This window comes from Emydura macquarii, unplaced genomic scaffold (genome assembly GCF_026122565.2).
Source record: "Emydura macquarii macquarii isolate MOO-44397 ecotype Brisbane River unplaced genomic scaffold, CSIRO-AGI_Emac_v2 contig_670, whole genome shotgun sequence".
In the NCBI taxonomy this organism is placed as follows: domain Eukaryota; kingdom Metazoa; phylum Chordata; order Testudines; family Chelidae; genus Emydura; species Emydura macquarii.
This window is the reverse complement of record NW_027130807.1, coordinates 154362-170316: the sequence shown is the minus strand read 5'-3', so window position 1 is coordinate 170316 and position 15955 is coordinate 154362. Positions and strand designations below refer to the sequence as shown.

Sequence of the window (15955 nt, the reverse complement as noted above, 5' to 3'; positions counted from 1 at the left end):
CCACGCCCACCGCGCGGGGGGGGGGGGGAGGAGGGGCGGGAAGCAGCTGCTCTGAGCGAGTTTACGGACCCGCTCTGGTCACGCAGGTTCTGGCTCATCGTGACTCGGCAGATTCCACTGCTGGGCGTGCTCAGTGTAGGGGTGTGTGTCTGCCTCACCCCCACCGCAAGGACAGGGGGCCCCAGCTGTGACTATCTAACCCGCCCAGCACCCATTGTCCCCAGCCCACCCAGCATCCTGGCACTGGGGATGCACCTCCGCATCCCTAGGCCCTCGTGTGTCCCTGCAAAATACGCGCGTGCACACACACACACACACACACACAAAACGTCAACTTCAGTGCAGACAGAGCCCCACTCTTGCTCCCAGCCCACACCTCTTCAGTTTAATGGGGCTGTTAGAGATCAGTGCTACAAAGCCTCTGATGCCCAGTTGAGCAGTTCTGATTTCTTTTTCTAGGGAACAGTGATGCACACAGATACATCCCATTGAGATTGTAGCTTTCTTGGGAAGATGGCCTGGCTCAGCTATGTAAATATCATAAAGGACCTTCCACACCCATGGCACTGTGTAATAATAATACTTTGCACTTCTATAATGCCTCAGCTACAAGAATCAGAAACTGCTTTACAAACGTGTTGGATTGGTATCATCACTTTACCTCACTAGCACCTTACTGAGAGCTGGTTTAAAGATATAAACAATAAACCCTTTTAATACTTTAATCTTAGATTTAATTTGTCATTTCCCAGATATTACTTTTGTTTCCTGGTGTAAGACAAATGGGTGTTGCGCTGATGACATCTGTTTCAGGATTGACTCTGTTCAGTAATAAAACCCATAGGGGAGCCAGAATGGCCAGAATCTCCTTAGTCCATAATAATAATGGTCTTGAACCTCAATTAGTCCTTATGTATAGCTATACAATCCCAATGAAATTAGCAGGGTTACCAAGTAGTAAACTGAAGGCAGAATTTGGCCCTGAGTGTGTTGAAAGGTAGATGCATATTCTCCAAGAACAACAATAATAATAGACTCTTTTAACTACTCTAATATGGACTGTCTAAAGTACTTATTAATTAGGGTATTTTTGGGAGAACTATTTTCTTGATCCCATACTTAACCATTGTTTTTCTGTCAGTTTATTTTGAAGATGACTTGAGTTGTACAGGAAATGAGTGTAAAAACTTCATTGGGTAACTGCTGCTCATTTACGTTTGATATTGTAACAGACAGTAATTTCACGGATTTAACACAATGACAATGAACTTTAAAGGGAAGATTTCAAACTATGAGGCAAATCTACGTAACCACAGAAGACTATTTATGAATGAAGATTACTTCGGTTTTAAAACATTTTTAACAGAATCTTCCAGAAAAGGATTTTAAGGAAAATAAATAACCATCACATTTAAGTCAAAATCCCAGTGGGTCTTACAAATTAGTCAAACAATAGGGAATTAACTGAGTTGTAGGAAATTTCTACTCCTCAAAGTGGAAGGAATTCTTTGGTAGGGTCTGCAGTGATCCGTATTGGGACACATGATTTTATATGTTAACGATTAGGAGGAGGAAGAGGATAGCAAGCTGCTAAATATGACCACTGATGTAAAAATGATCTGACACGCACGAGTCCTGGTAAGAAACTAAATGTTATTTTCTGGCTCCAGTCACTTGACCTACGTCAGTGTGAGAAAGGTTAATACCTTTGTTATATGACAGGAGTCAGTAATCATTAACTCCAGTGGTATATTCTTTTCCTTATTTAAATTAAATGCAAAGAAAAACATAGTGCCATTTATAATAAAAACCACAAACTAACTAAGAGAGCCAGTTAGTAAAATAGTAATTGAGAAGTCACGGATGAAGGTCAGGGTAGACAATGCTCTGGCAGATGAGAGGAATATTTTGCTTCTTATTCAGTATTGCCGTGTTCAAATATCATGAACCAGGCCCCCAAAAGCATGAGATTTAAAAAAAATAATAAATCTTGGTTTTTATTTCTTTGTTTTCTGGTTTCTGAGCCTTTAAGGTGCTCTTGGACACAACCAAGAGAACTAGAAACTTCCTTTTGCGTCAAATGAAAGCTAAGATTCTCAGGTAATCTCATGACTGTGGAAGCTGGGACTTTATGAAAAACACCATATATCATGAGACTCATGATAAAATCACCTATACTCAGCAGTTTTCTAGTTCTTGTTCTTGCAACGGTTCCTGTTGCAGTGACCTGTTCACTCACTGAGCTTTTATGATGGTTCATGTTTTTCATTGTCAGTGACTGGACAAGTGTGTGTATTACCTCTGTCAGCACAGAAATACCATCAAAGACATTTTGGATGTCCTAAGGAAACAGCCAATGTCTTGTTTGATTTTGTTTAGATGTCTTCTGTCCCTCCTGTAGGACTGACCATCAGATGTGGTTATCACATATGACCTTAGTGTGGATGATATATCAATTACTTTGGCAGTTTGCCAGCCATTCTTTGTTTGAAATCTTACGTTTTCCTCCACTGGTAAAAAAAGTAACTTTCTGATATTCTTGTCCTAGAATTTTCCTGTTTCAGTTTCCTGGCATATTGCTCCCTTTGCCACTACCTCAGTTTTTTTATTATTATATTTGGCTCAAGAAGCTTGCCAGATGTTGACATGAAAGTTCTTCTTTTGCCCAGGGTTTCTAAACTGATGAGCCTAAACAAATAATTGGGTAGTGTATTGCAACCTTCTAGCAATGCTAATGTTGAACCTACCAAGGGGTAGTTCTCTTGAATCAAATTATTTGCTGTTTGTACTGACTTTCCTGCTAACCCTTTTGACTGTGTGTGACATAGTGTATTTGAACTAACATAACAGAGAATTGCCAAAATTAATGACTAATGGTGATCAGGAATGTCATGTGTTGGTTCTGTATTGATTGTAGATTTCACAATTGTAAACTTTCTCTTTATGACAACATTCATGCCTGGACATAATAAGACATCTTGGGCTCTGCTCTTACATTTCTCAATGTCTGGGTGGACACGATGAAGTAAGCATAGCATTTCTAACCTCATGCTGTATGGTTTTTATTATATGAAGTCTTTTGTCCAGAATCCTTTCATATTCAGCAATTTCATATTTATAATCCCAGTAGATTTGATGCTTGCTGGTTTGTAGGCTTTTTCCATTTAGGCCATCCATCTCGAATTATTCTTTCGAACTGTTGTAGTGTTGTGTTTCTCATTTGTGTTAGCTCAATTTGGTTCTAGAACTGGGTAGTATTTGAGTCAGATTTACTTCAGGCTCTTCTTCCAGAAGCTCTTTGCTCATGAACGCTCTTGAAAACAAGTGTGCTCTAAAAAGGTTCTAACCCAGCCTTTGTTTCACATTTAATGAATACTTCTGCAATTTCATGATCATTTTCGTTCTTAACATAATGCTTTCTATAATAAGGTTTCCAGTGGTTTATAGTCTGTTTCTACCTCAGCTGATTATGTCTCATAAATGTATTCATGAAACTGCTCACAGTCAGAACAATTGCCAGCATTTCTTTTTTAATTTCCACATAGATCTGTTGTGTTTTACTGAGTGCACATGGAGAAAGAACCTGATAGTGCAAACATATTCTGTCTAGGGAGTCAGTAACCTTGTCGTTACTCACATAAATACCTGGTTAGCGCACAACAGCCCAGAGACTGAGTTAACTTCTCAGGAGAGTACCAGAGCTTCATCCATTTGTGTCCACCCTGGCTCTGGGCCGCATCTGCAAGCAGATGCCATTGCCTCATTGGCCTGATCTGACGCCATTTCCCATGCTGCTGACAGGCCAAAATCAATATGTTGTCTGTCTACACAAGCTCCAGATTGTTGAATCCCTGTGTACCTTGGGACAAGAGCCCATCCAAAACAGTGTAGCCAGCTCCTTTGTTATTTATAGCTCAATCATTTTGCACAGAAGGAAATGTGATCTAGTGGTTAGAGCACAGGACTTGGCATCAGGAATTCTGAGGACAATATCACCAACTTCCTCACAGGGTTGTTGGAGGGGAGAGGGAATTAATTATGTATGTAAAATACATTGAGGTTCTCTGATAAATGGTGCTACAGAAACGCAAAGTGCTGTTATGTTATGAGATTGGATGGATGGAGGCAGAATTTACCTGTATCCACTATAAAGCAGCTGGGGGCCCTCTCTGTGCAGAGCTTTGTCCTCCTGTATCTGTAGGGAATACAGATAACTGGCTGCTCTGGAGTGTGTTTTGGACTCTGGAATGTAGGGTTATGAAAGAGAAGCCACATCTGTTTGGCTCAGGGCAGAGTTCAGCAAGTTTTATGGGCAAGCAACTGCACATAGGGTTGGGCCTGGCTCAACACTAAAAAAAGCTTCTGTGAATATTAAATCAGTTTTTAATGTGATCTAATTCATTTTGACTGTGTCTATGCCCCCTTTGATATGAGTATCTCAGTGAATAAATTTGGGGGCAGGAATGTTGCCTGGAATTGTGCATTTTAAGCCAATACAGGAAATTACTTGCAGAAAGTGAGTTTTGAACTTGTAAACCAGATGCAAAGAGTTGGTCTTATTGGATCCAGTCAGGGAACTGAAACATACCATGTGACCATGAAAAGTCCCCACTCCTGCAACAACACCAGTGTGGGCAGATCCCTGTGCCTGCACAGAACTCATTTCAGGATCAGGACCCAAGAGAGAAACTACAGGGCTTATTTCAAAGACTCACTGAACTGCTGATGCACAATCATCAGAAATTATCCTGTGAATAATTGCAAGCAACATATAAATGTGAGAAACTCACAAGCTGCTAAAGAACAATTTGTGAAATAGGATAAATGGATCAAATACATTTAGTAAATAAATAAGTTCAGAGGTGCATTCTCTCAGCTGACATTCTGTACAGCGGTTACTTTCTCTGACAATGTGCCAATCTGGCCTCTGCTGGCAGAGAGTTGAGATGGGATTAGATCCTGCACTGATAAAAGTTATCCCCATCAAAATCACTTCTTCATGAAATGTCACCCACCAACAGCTGCTTCAAATCCTTGTTTAATGAAGAACTTCCTTTCTTGCTTTAAAATAAGTTTTTCATTGGCTGAGTGGATAGAACAACAACAACAGATTGGGAGAGTCTGATCTTGAAGCAACACGCAAAATATTGGTCCAAGTCCAGTCAGGAATAGAAAATGGTATGCTATATGGGTGCCCTGGTTATGAAATACAGGGAGATTTTTTACGGATGAGACCAAGAGTATTGTAAACAAGGTGAAAGGTATTTCCAGCTGAATATCCCGTAGGAGAATTGCATCCTTTCCATAAACACCATTCAATTCAGTTTACAAAGGTTATGTAAACACAAAACCAAACCTTACCTTGGCTCACAGGTTGGTCACAAGACTGTGGAAATTTGAAACCAATCTTGACTGACAGATTTAAAAGCCATTTATGAAGAACATCTGGGGCTTGTGTTTGTTCTTTAAGCTAGTTCATAAACCCGGCTGTACTCTAACATCCCCCCTTTCACCACACCAGTTTTATATGTGGATTTTTCCAGAGGAGGCATATTGTGTAAGTTCTTCAGCCATTTCTCCAAGGTGGCAGATTTCCACATCAGGGAATCCAGGTTTTGGGCAATACATTTCACTGAATACTTATTAAATATGCTGAGTATGGAAGGTTGGATCAGGCAGGATTTCTAGTTCCGGGAAAATGTCTTAAGCCTCAAAATCGAAACGTACTATGGTGGAGCAGTATTTAAAGTTACATTGGGGAACTGGCAGGGAATAGAACAGGAATATCTACTAAATGATTTATTACAGAAAAAATTCCCGAACATGCAAAATAGGGTATAGGAGGACTTCACATTTTCTGTGCAGTTGGAATCTGTAGGGGAGTAATGTAAAGAAAAATATTTTGTAAATTAAAAACAGACAGTTTTTGAAACTGAGTCCCTGGAGTCTCACTTTTCTTCTGAACCTTTTTGCAAAGAAGCTTGTGGAGATTTTATACTAATTTCCAGTGTAGGTTATTGTATATGCGTAGTTCACACAAATACCACTTTTTTATTTTTCCATTTTGGAGTTCCTGAGGCAAAAATAGATTTTATTTCATAACTGATCAGAGCTACGCCAATTTTAAAGTGCCACAGTAACGATATGATGTAGTTGTTTACTACACAGTGGTCTATGTGGATACATGGTAGTGAATTCATTAAATTCCAACAGCCCCATTTAATCTAATGTTGACTTTGACTTTAGCCTCACTCATTTGAAAGCATTACTTTAAGTATGATGACATTCTGTGCTAGGTAGTGGCCCACATGTTTTTCACATAACAGCAGATTCGCTAAGTTGCAGTGGCCACATTTAATTTAATGTTGATGTTTCTTCAAAACCAAACATGCATTGCAGCCACTGTGTTTCCTATATTGTCATTGTTTGTAAGTCTGTTTGTTATTTGCTTTTTATTTTTCATCTTCATATTACCCAGTTGTGACACGCTGTACCCCATATACACCCTTACAGTGTAACTGTGTATTGTCTGGTGCAAAGTATGCCATATAAGGTGTTTTTGGAATGCTCATGACACACTGAACATTGTTGTTATGGTATCATGTTTCCTGCTATGTCATACATATGTACATATCTGCTAAGTCATATCCCCAAATGTGTCTCTCACGTGGCTTGAATAGATGCAGACGAACACAAAGATGTGCTTCCATGCCCAGCAGAGGCATGCATACAGGAATAAAGACTGGCCTAAGCACCTGTGAGCGCTTTGGCTCAAGTGGAAGAAATCATGCCCATTGCCGGACAGGGCCAATCACCTGACCCCAGGAGTGTTGGGGAAACTTGTTAAAAGCTGAGGCATCTTAGTCTCATGGCTTCCCTGGAATGCATCTTCTAAACAACACCAAAGTGAGAATCTACTCACAGTGGGGGGGAACGTGGTTGCTAGAGACATCTCAACCAGCCTGTGTGGTAAGCTGAATACAGACTGAAATATTAATCATAGTTTAGGAGGCAATTTATCTTTTAGTTGATTGTGACTAACTCCTTGACACATTAATAATCTTTTGCTTTACATTAATTTGACTTAGATTCACTTAAAATCTTGTTGTAGTCAATAAACTTATTTGTTAGTTTTATCTAAAACAGTGCATGTGGATTGAGTGTGTGTAGAGCCTTTACTTGGCGTAACAAAGCTGATGCATATCAATTTCTTTGATAAATTGACAGACAAGTGTAAATGAGCTTGCAGGGTGCAGTGTACAGCACTGAACCCTGCAAAATGGTCGTTTCCAGGGTTGCATCTGGGACTGGGGGTGTTTGCTGGGGGTCTATCCCATGAGTGGCTGATCAGAAGCGCTCTTTCACTAGGTTAGGGACTGATTATTCGCAGGAGGCTGGGTGTGGGCTGATCCAGGAGCGGGTGGTTCACACAGCAAAACAGGGTAAGTTGGGGCCCAGGAGTGAGGAATTGGGTGACATAGCTACACACCAGTCTAGATTGCGGGGGGAAGGGGGCGATGGAACATCACATCAATTTCTTTAAAAACAAGGGAAATTCACACAGAAAAACTCTGTTTAATGTTAGTTCTACTCTAAAATCATTTTCCTCACATGCTGAAAATCTAGGAACGAAAGTTAAGGTAAACAACCACACTTCTGTTTCTCTCCCTGTATAAAACTGATTAACTCTTATCCATTACTATCTTCCTTCTACAGTCTCCTTCTACATTCTTCCTACTCATTCTTTTAACCTCCAAGACTTCAGAAATTACAACGCAGCCTTAAGTGCAACATACATACAAGAAGGTCCTTCTTTTCAGATAGGCTTTTGTTTTGGGATTTCTTTGAACAAAAGGGAGAGAAATTAACATATCTCCTTGTATAAACTACTGCACAGCCTTAATTCCAACATATGTATATAAGGACACACATGTTAAAGATGTAACACCTTCTTTTAAGGTATGGTTTTCTTTCTGGATTTCTGAGAAAAAGAGAACTTTAAACGTACATGTCCTTATTGTATGTATATCAGTTAAAGCTGTCTGGAAGTTTTTGAAGCTTGGGATTGTTGATACAGTTTTACATTAGTGTAGATGAGAGAAAGATGCATGGCTGATGACCTTCATTGTTTATGTATTAACTTTTCAACATGTGAGTAAAATGTTATTAAAGTGTAACCTTAACTAATACTAAATGAAGATATTTCTGTATGAATTTAGATTGAGCGCAGGTCCAAGATATGTGTAATAAATTACCTTCTCGGACTGGTCTACACTACAAAGTTAGGGCGACGCAAAGCAGCTAAACATTGACCTAGCTGCTTTGGAAGCATCTACACTTAAATCTTGCTCCCACTGACGAAACTGCCCTGCTACGCCGACTTATTAACTCCACTTCCACGAGTGGCATAGAGTCAAGGCTGATGTAGTTAGGCCAACATGGTGTCACGGTAGATGCTGCATTGCTTATGTTGACTGTTGCTGGCTTTCAGGAGCCATCCCAAAGTGCCCCCCACTGACAGTACAATCGATACGAGCACTCCTGGTGAGGATGCACACTGCTGAAACAAAGAGCACAGTGTAGACACGCACAAATGATGTAATTACTGTTGTGGCGGTATGTTGACATAAGTTAGGTCAACTTCATTTTGTAGTATAGACATGGCCCTAGAATCATTCACTTCCTTTGTGTGATTATCTTTTAACTTTAGTAAACCCAGTGCTTGTGACATGGTCTGAATAACAGATCCAGAGCCTCAATTCCTTTGTTTACTGATAGACCAGATAAAGCATGCGCTGCAGCAGGGTAAGTTTCCTCACATCAGTTCCCCTAACATGCCTCACCTCTAACCTGGTGGAGCTGCTTCTAACTGGGAGGGAAAAATTAAACCTCCATGGCCATTCAGTCCTCAGACTTTCTGCTGAGACTGACTATAGCACCTGCTCAAGCATTCCTTCATACCCCAAACATGACCTAAGGTACTGGAGTTTGAATACACAAAGACGCAGGTGGGGCCCAAAGACTCCAGCGGTGAATGTGAATATGGGAGTCCTGTCCATTAGGAAATGAACTTAGACCCCTAATTCATTTCACAACACTCAGTCACTGCTGCCTTGGAGTAGATCTGAGCTGTGATCTAGTAACTCTGTAAAAGTAAAACTCCTGAGCCAGCCAGTCTCCTACACCACAGATATATTTATCATTATTGTTTATTATTAAGATTGTATTTTAATGGGCTGTAGTCCCATGACAGGATATATAAATATATCACTAAACCTGTGGGAAGTAGGTGCTGTGTATTCTTAAATGTAGATCTACTCTGAAGCATGTTGAAGAAAACAAGTTTATTCATGGAACTGACAGCAAACACCAGCACAAAGAACAACTGTCCTCCTTCTTACAAACATCAGCCCAATGAATAAAGAACTTCAGCTCATGTTACAATTTCTAAATCCATGTCACAGTTTCTCTGGGGCAAGAAATGTTTCTTATATGAACTTCCAAATCACTGCCCCTGCACAGTTTCTCTTTGAGCACACAGTGCATGTCAAATTTAGAGGAAACACAAAGATTAAATCTACTCCGTTGTTTGGTTATCCTTATGGGGTAGAAGATAAGAGAGCTGGAGGGATTTTCCTCATCTTACTCTGCAGAAGTTCGAGGGGGTTTCCAGTCCCCTGTGGGCCAGGCTGGCTCCTGCTATGACAAACAGGAGTTTCTGAAAATGCCCAAGGGAAAGTCAACCCGTTTGTCTATATTTATTTAACTCTTGGGATGTATGATGATTTGAGGAATCTGTCTGTGTAAAGTATGAATTCTGGTTGTTAAGAAATGATTATGAAAATTGATGTATTACAGAATGACTTTAACTGTGTCCACTATTGCTAACAAGCATTTAACATGTCCCTTCCAGATCAGACACAACAGCCGATAATTAAGGACTATCAGCTCCTGGGGTGAATAAAAGAGCAACTGCATTCTAAAGCATCACTTTTCTCCAGTTTCCCTCAACAGGAGGCTGGTGTTTGGAGAATGGAAAAGTCTCAAACAAGACACAGAGACAGTGGTGACAAAGCAGGGGTTTTAAGAAGACTGACATGGGGAAGACTGTGAAGCACACCCTGCAGTTCTGACTCCTAGGTGCATCCCAAGCACAGACCTGCAGGGGTTTAAAGAAGACTCACATGGGTAAGACCCTGAAGCACACCCTGCTATTCTGGTTCTACGTGCATCCCAAGCTGACAGAGCTGCCACCACACTGGAATTTGCAGCAGGTTTGTGATGTGAAATGAAGAGCGCCAGACTCACTCCACTTGAATCCTGAACATGCATATCTCCATAGAGAGGGCAAAGGGCCCTAAGATTCATTTCCATTGTTATGCTTACAGATTATTAACATGCACCTATCTTAAAACATACCCACTAAATTCAGTTTTCATATCCGTAAGTGCGGGCCATTCATCCCACTATTGGATTAGCATCAATTTGCTTTGGTGGAACCGGCCTGTAGTCTGGTCATGGTGGCTGGTAAACCCTAATTTTCCAGCACTCCTCTAAGTGATAGATGTTTAGAGGTGGAGTTAATGTCTGTAATTAGAAAGAGCCCATTAGTGAGGACTGGAGAAGGGTGAGGCTAGCCAAGGCTGCAGGCTGCCTCCGCATTGTTTACCTGCAGCTGTTGTCAGAAGAAATCACATCCCACTCATTACACAAATCACTCTTAACTAGTGTCATGCTGGCAGCAGCTGCATCAAGAGGGTGGTGTCTTGGCCCCAGGCATCTCCCAGCAATTCCCCCCTCTCCCTCACACTGTCTGTTCCCATTTTCATCTCTAGGGCAGGGCAGCCATGCATACTCTGTCAGCTTGTGGAGATTTGACAAAAGCACTAGAATCTTTTTTCCGTCTCTGACACATCTCCAACCATCTCTCTGATGCCTCCATCCAGTATGTCCACCAAAGGCATTAGAGGTGGCAAGAGTCACTAAAAGATGCAGCAAATGACAAATTTCAAGCATCAATTTAATGTGCACTAGAAACGATGGTCTCTCCCATGTCTTTCCTCCAGCCTGAACTAGACATGTGTACAAACCAACAGGGCAGAATCTACACGTGTCACATAAAATTTAAGGTCAGAAAATCCTGAAGTTCTCAGTTTGGCAGCAGGCTGCTGTTAAATTTAAAAAACAAAACACACATTAAGCAGTATTCTCCCACTTCCCAGTGTGGAGCTTGGGCTAAATTCTCCTTTATTACCAATAATCTCACCCTCTTCCAACCCAGGCTTCAGCATCCTTAGGGGGAAGGGTGTGTGTTGTGGAGATTAACAACATTTTTATTTCACTAGAGCTGAAAGGCCATGAGTAGGTGCCCATGGTGCTAGGTATAGTGTGAAAGTTGTTTCCTTTTGGGTGAAGTGTCTATGAAGGAAGGGTGGAGGGAAAGGAGGGCTCATAGTGAGATGTCCCCACCTCTGTTGAGCAAAGGCTCATAAGCAAGTGACCCTTGTCCTGTACCCTGGACTAAAGGCCACTCAAGTCAACTGAAAGACTTCCATTAGCTCCAACAGGCTTTTGCTCAAGCACGCAAGGGTCTTATCCAAAACTCACTGCAGCCAATAGGAATCTTTCCATCAACTGTAATGTATATTAGACCAGACCCATACATAGCAACATTTCAGCAACTACTGCAAGCAGTAGAGCATTTCCAAAATAATTAACATAGCAGGCACCTAGTCAACCCAAGATATACATGACTACAACTACAAGAGCCAATTCTTCTGTAGCAGCATGATTATGAATCTTAGTCTACAAGAAGTAATAGCTGATGGCTATTTGGTATTTTGGTAGTAATCTCTGCTCTGCAGGGCAGCCACTCACAGCCAGGAAGGGAGCAAGAGTAGGGTTTGGCCTTAGTACCTTAAATCTTGGCTGGAGCTGGACCCTTTGTTAGTTAGATGCTAACTGTATGGTTATGGTCAGATGGCAGGAATGTCTCTTTCTGGTCTCCACCCAAAAGTCTTTGTTATCAGACAGGATCCTGGGGCAGAAAACAATGGGCAAACAGCTGGACTGTCAGATTTGTCCTCTTATCTTTCTGGGCTCCTAGATAGTAGCCAGCCTAGCTTCAGCTCATCAGGAATGTCAACTTTTCTGTCAGGGCTGAAGAATCTGATGCTCCCTCCTCACCCTCCCCACCTTAGTGGTTAGGTGTAGGCTCAAGGACCATGACTATTTCATGACTATGCAGAAGATAATCTAACTGAGCAACAGTGACTAAGGCTGAAAACAGTTAATCAGTAACTTTCTAGTTCATCAGGAAAAAGCCTTGCATTCCCTACTTATCAAACACACCCTTGAATATTGCAGTAAACAACATGAGTGGTAGCATCACCGTAGTCTGTATCTTTGCCTTTTATTGTCACCATTGCTATGTTGAAACAGATTCTGAAAGCTGTTACCAAAGCCCTAGTAGTTAGGGCAGGGTTAGCATCCATGATGCCTTCCTCTTGTCCTCAGCTGCTTTGCTAGCACTCCCCCCAGAATGCGCTGTCAATGTTTTCAAAATGCATCCAAATGAGCAGAAAGATTGCAGAAGGAGGCAATGGCCTTGCCTCAGAGGACTGATTAGGGTGTGTTCATGTCACTCTCCTGCAACAGTTAAACATTCAGCACATAACTTTAGCACCTTTAACCTCTTCTACTATGCTTACATAAAGCACATTTAAAAGGAAAGGGATCAATTTTCCATTGGTCATCAAGGACAGCACAAAGAGTAGCAGGCTCAAACTAGAGCAGGAATAGTGCAGGATAAATATGACGGGGCTGGGGAAAACTTGGAAATGAAAAATCTGCCACAGGAACTTTGAGTCCCCACCAATGGAGATATTCAAAGGGAGATAAGACAGCCATCAACCACCCATGGCTGAGGACAATCCCACCACAAGGAGATCTCCCATGACAGAACCCTTCCATGCCAAATGCTTGGAATGCTAGCCCATGAGCCTGAAGTCCTTATCCCCAGAACAGGAATAGCACAAGTAGTGGCACCTTCTCAGACAGTGAGCCTCACAGCTGCCCTGAAGGGAACTGTTGATGAGGGTAGACAGCTGTCCACCAAGACTTGGACTGAAACTCCAGTTTCCCATTGACCACTGAAAAGCCATTCAATACATTTCTGTTTCTACTAACTCAGGCTGGTAAAAAGATCTGCAATCTCTTGAGTTAGCCCCTCCATAGAGCCTTCAGCATTCATGAACCCAAAGCAATACTAGGGATACTGTTTAAAACCACCCTCACTTCAAATCTTAATTGCCTATGCCCTGAAGCAACTGTAGTGAAAATGGGGCACTCTTAAAAAAGTATTTTTCTCAGTCACAAGGCGCCAGTTGGGTAAGAACTGACATCAACTGAAGTAACAGGAGGTGGGGAGTGAATCAGTCTCTTAGCTGACGCAGTGTTGCTCAGGACACAATGTGAAAGTAGATGAGACTTCTGCAATTAATCAATCACATAAAAACAAACCAGAATTGCAGCATTATTTCTTAACTCAGAGGAGTTGTCAGCAAAATCCATTACCAGAAGCAGTTGCAATTCTCAGCATGACTACACAAAATAACTAGCCTTCAGCACCTACTGGAACCACAAAATGGCTAGCTCAAGAAACTGTCTGCCGGAGAAAATGGACATATACATGACAGAGATTTCACTGAGCAAGAAGAACCCTGCCCAAGCCCAGGAGTTATGACCTCTATTCTTCATCTAGGTGGTACCACCATTATTATGATGAAACACTGAGGGAAGTTTGGCCACTCCAGCCCACCATCACAACCTCATACATACTTGCCCAAACCCTCTCCACATCACACACCTATAATTTTACTCTTTTCAATTCAAAACATGGGGAAAAAATTGCTTAATCTCTTTGCTAAACCTATTTTGGAGTTGAGAAACCCGAAAGGAGTCAACTTCACTGCAATGAATTGAGACTGGCCAAAAAAGCAACAGAATCAATGGTGCTGCCCTGTGTGCTAGTCACATCGCTGAGCTGATGGGTAGCATTATGGGGCTAGATTTGTTTGTAAAGAGATGCAGTTTTAAGTGTCTCTCTTTTTCCTGGCCAATTTTTCTTTTATTCAGTCATGAAGGCACTATTGACAGATAATGTAATCATCTCTACGACAATAAGTTGAGGTCATGCACATCCTGGTTCCTTCAGAATCAAAGGGCTTTTGACAGACCAGGGCAGATCTTGGGGATGAGACAGCAGCCACCTCCCACCTCTTTTTTTCTGACTTGTGCACCAGGAAGCCAATGAAGTGCTGCTGTTTTCTCTTCCTCCTTCAAGAGGAGAGACTGTTTCATTCTTAGGCATAGTCACTCAGATTAGCCCTTGTTCTCCCCCTTCGAAGCAGTTGCTTCATCCCACATAGACAAGGACTATCCAACTCTTCACATTATGAGATTTCCATTTGATGTAGAAAAGCACTTAGTTTGCATTACAGAGCTCAAGGCATGACTGCTCTTTAGAACTCCCACACCTCCAAAAATGCACCATAACCTTCTCTCCCCTAGGGACAGTTTTATAGAAATTTCCTACCAATACTTTCCTACTATCACGAACACTTGCTGAGCTTCACTAGTGCCACCAATGCTAGGAACTCCAGTGTAGACAAAGCTCCTGCAGCTGCCAGCATTTTCCCCCATCGGTGATTAGGTTTATTTGGAGCAGGATTAGAAGGCATGGATTTAAGAAAATAAGTTGAAGTAGACCTAGACTACAGCTCCTCCACTGCCAGCAGCGGTGTTGGGTGAAGTAGTATTTACAGATTTGTCCACCACTGCTGTATTTCCCTAGCATAGACAAGGCTTTTGTAAAGCAAAGATCTTTGTTTCCAGAGACACCCTCTGCTTTGCTAAAGTTTAAGCACATTATCTCCTTACTGAGTTCTTCTTCTTACTTGTTCTTCTGTCTTCCCTCCACTCCCCCAGCAGAATAGATTTAAAATACTTCTTTCATTTAACTTGACTGCCCAAGGCTCCCTGTAGTAGAAGGTCATCTTCTCCCCCACCACATGACAGTCTATGACCCCCAACTCAATGATCTAGTTCATGACTGTGTAAGCTGGCAACTGGGTTAGATAAGCTGTAAGTTCCCATGCCATACGCTCTCTGATCTATTAATGAAACATTCAGCCAGCATTCAAACAGAAGGCCATTAAAGCATTGTGCCTCTGAGCCACATGTCAAGGTACCTTAGGCAGAGGAAAGTGATGCTGAGCAATGAAGCCAGCCTCAGTAACATGACTGAACCACCCTTCCCTTCCCTCTGGCTCTGCCATTCATCTCGCTCAAATCTGAGCTGACAGCGTGAGATTCTGAAACAGAACTAAATATCCATCTTGACAGTTCCCAGCTCTTAATTACCTCTGTGCAGTACAGGGGACTGGGAGAGGAGCTGTGAACAGATGGAGCCCAAAGGTTATAGTGCACGTGTGGCCATTTTGTTCAGTATCCTCTTAAGCACAGAATAAACTGTCCTCCACCTACTCTCCAGGGAAAGCACAGGCAGTGGCAGTGAAAGCTTCCGCAGGATTTCCAATAAGACTAGTAATCTCTGCAGCCCAAAGCAGTTTGGCTACTGACAGAGAACGCATTTTTCTAGCCCCAGCTACTATAGAAGCAACAAGCTGGTAGACACAAGTTTGTATGTTGCAGAAAGATTTTTGCTCAGAGATCCATCAACCAAGTTAGAACCTGGCTCAGTATTACAGAGCTTTCAAAAGCCCTGCTATATTCAGAGCAGCACTGTTCTGTCCTTTCACAGCCTCCAGCTATGGTGTCTTTACTCATAGCTTCTCCAGTACTTTATTCATCTGCTGTGACCTTTAGTGATATAGATCCAGCCAGGGTGCAGGTGACAAGTCGAAGAGGTAAGGGCTGCTACTGTACAGCGTTG

The 15955-nt window shown here is 41.9% G+C and overlaps 1 long non-coding RNA gene across 1 annotated transcript; it reads left to right on the top strand.

Annotated features, from left to right (window-relative positions):
- The first annotated feature begins 6884 nt into the window (after positions 1–6884).
- On the top strand, positions 6885–10670 carry LOC137148577 (uncharacterized). The gene is made up of 2 exons (XR_010918534.1): positions 6885–6969; positions 9914–10670. It is a non-coding gene; the product is annotated as an uncharacterized lncRNA (long non-coding RNA).
- Positions 10671–15955: the final 5285 nt, after the last annotated feature.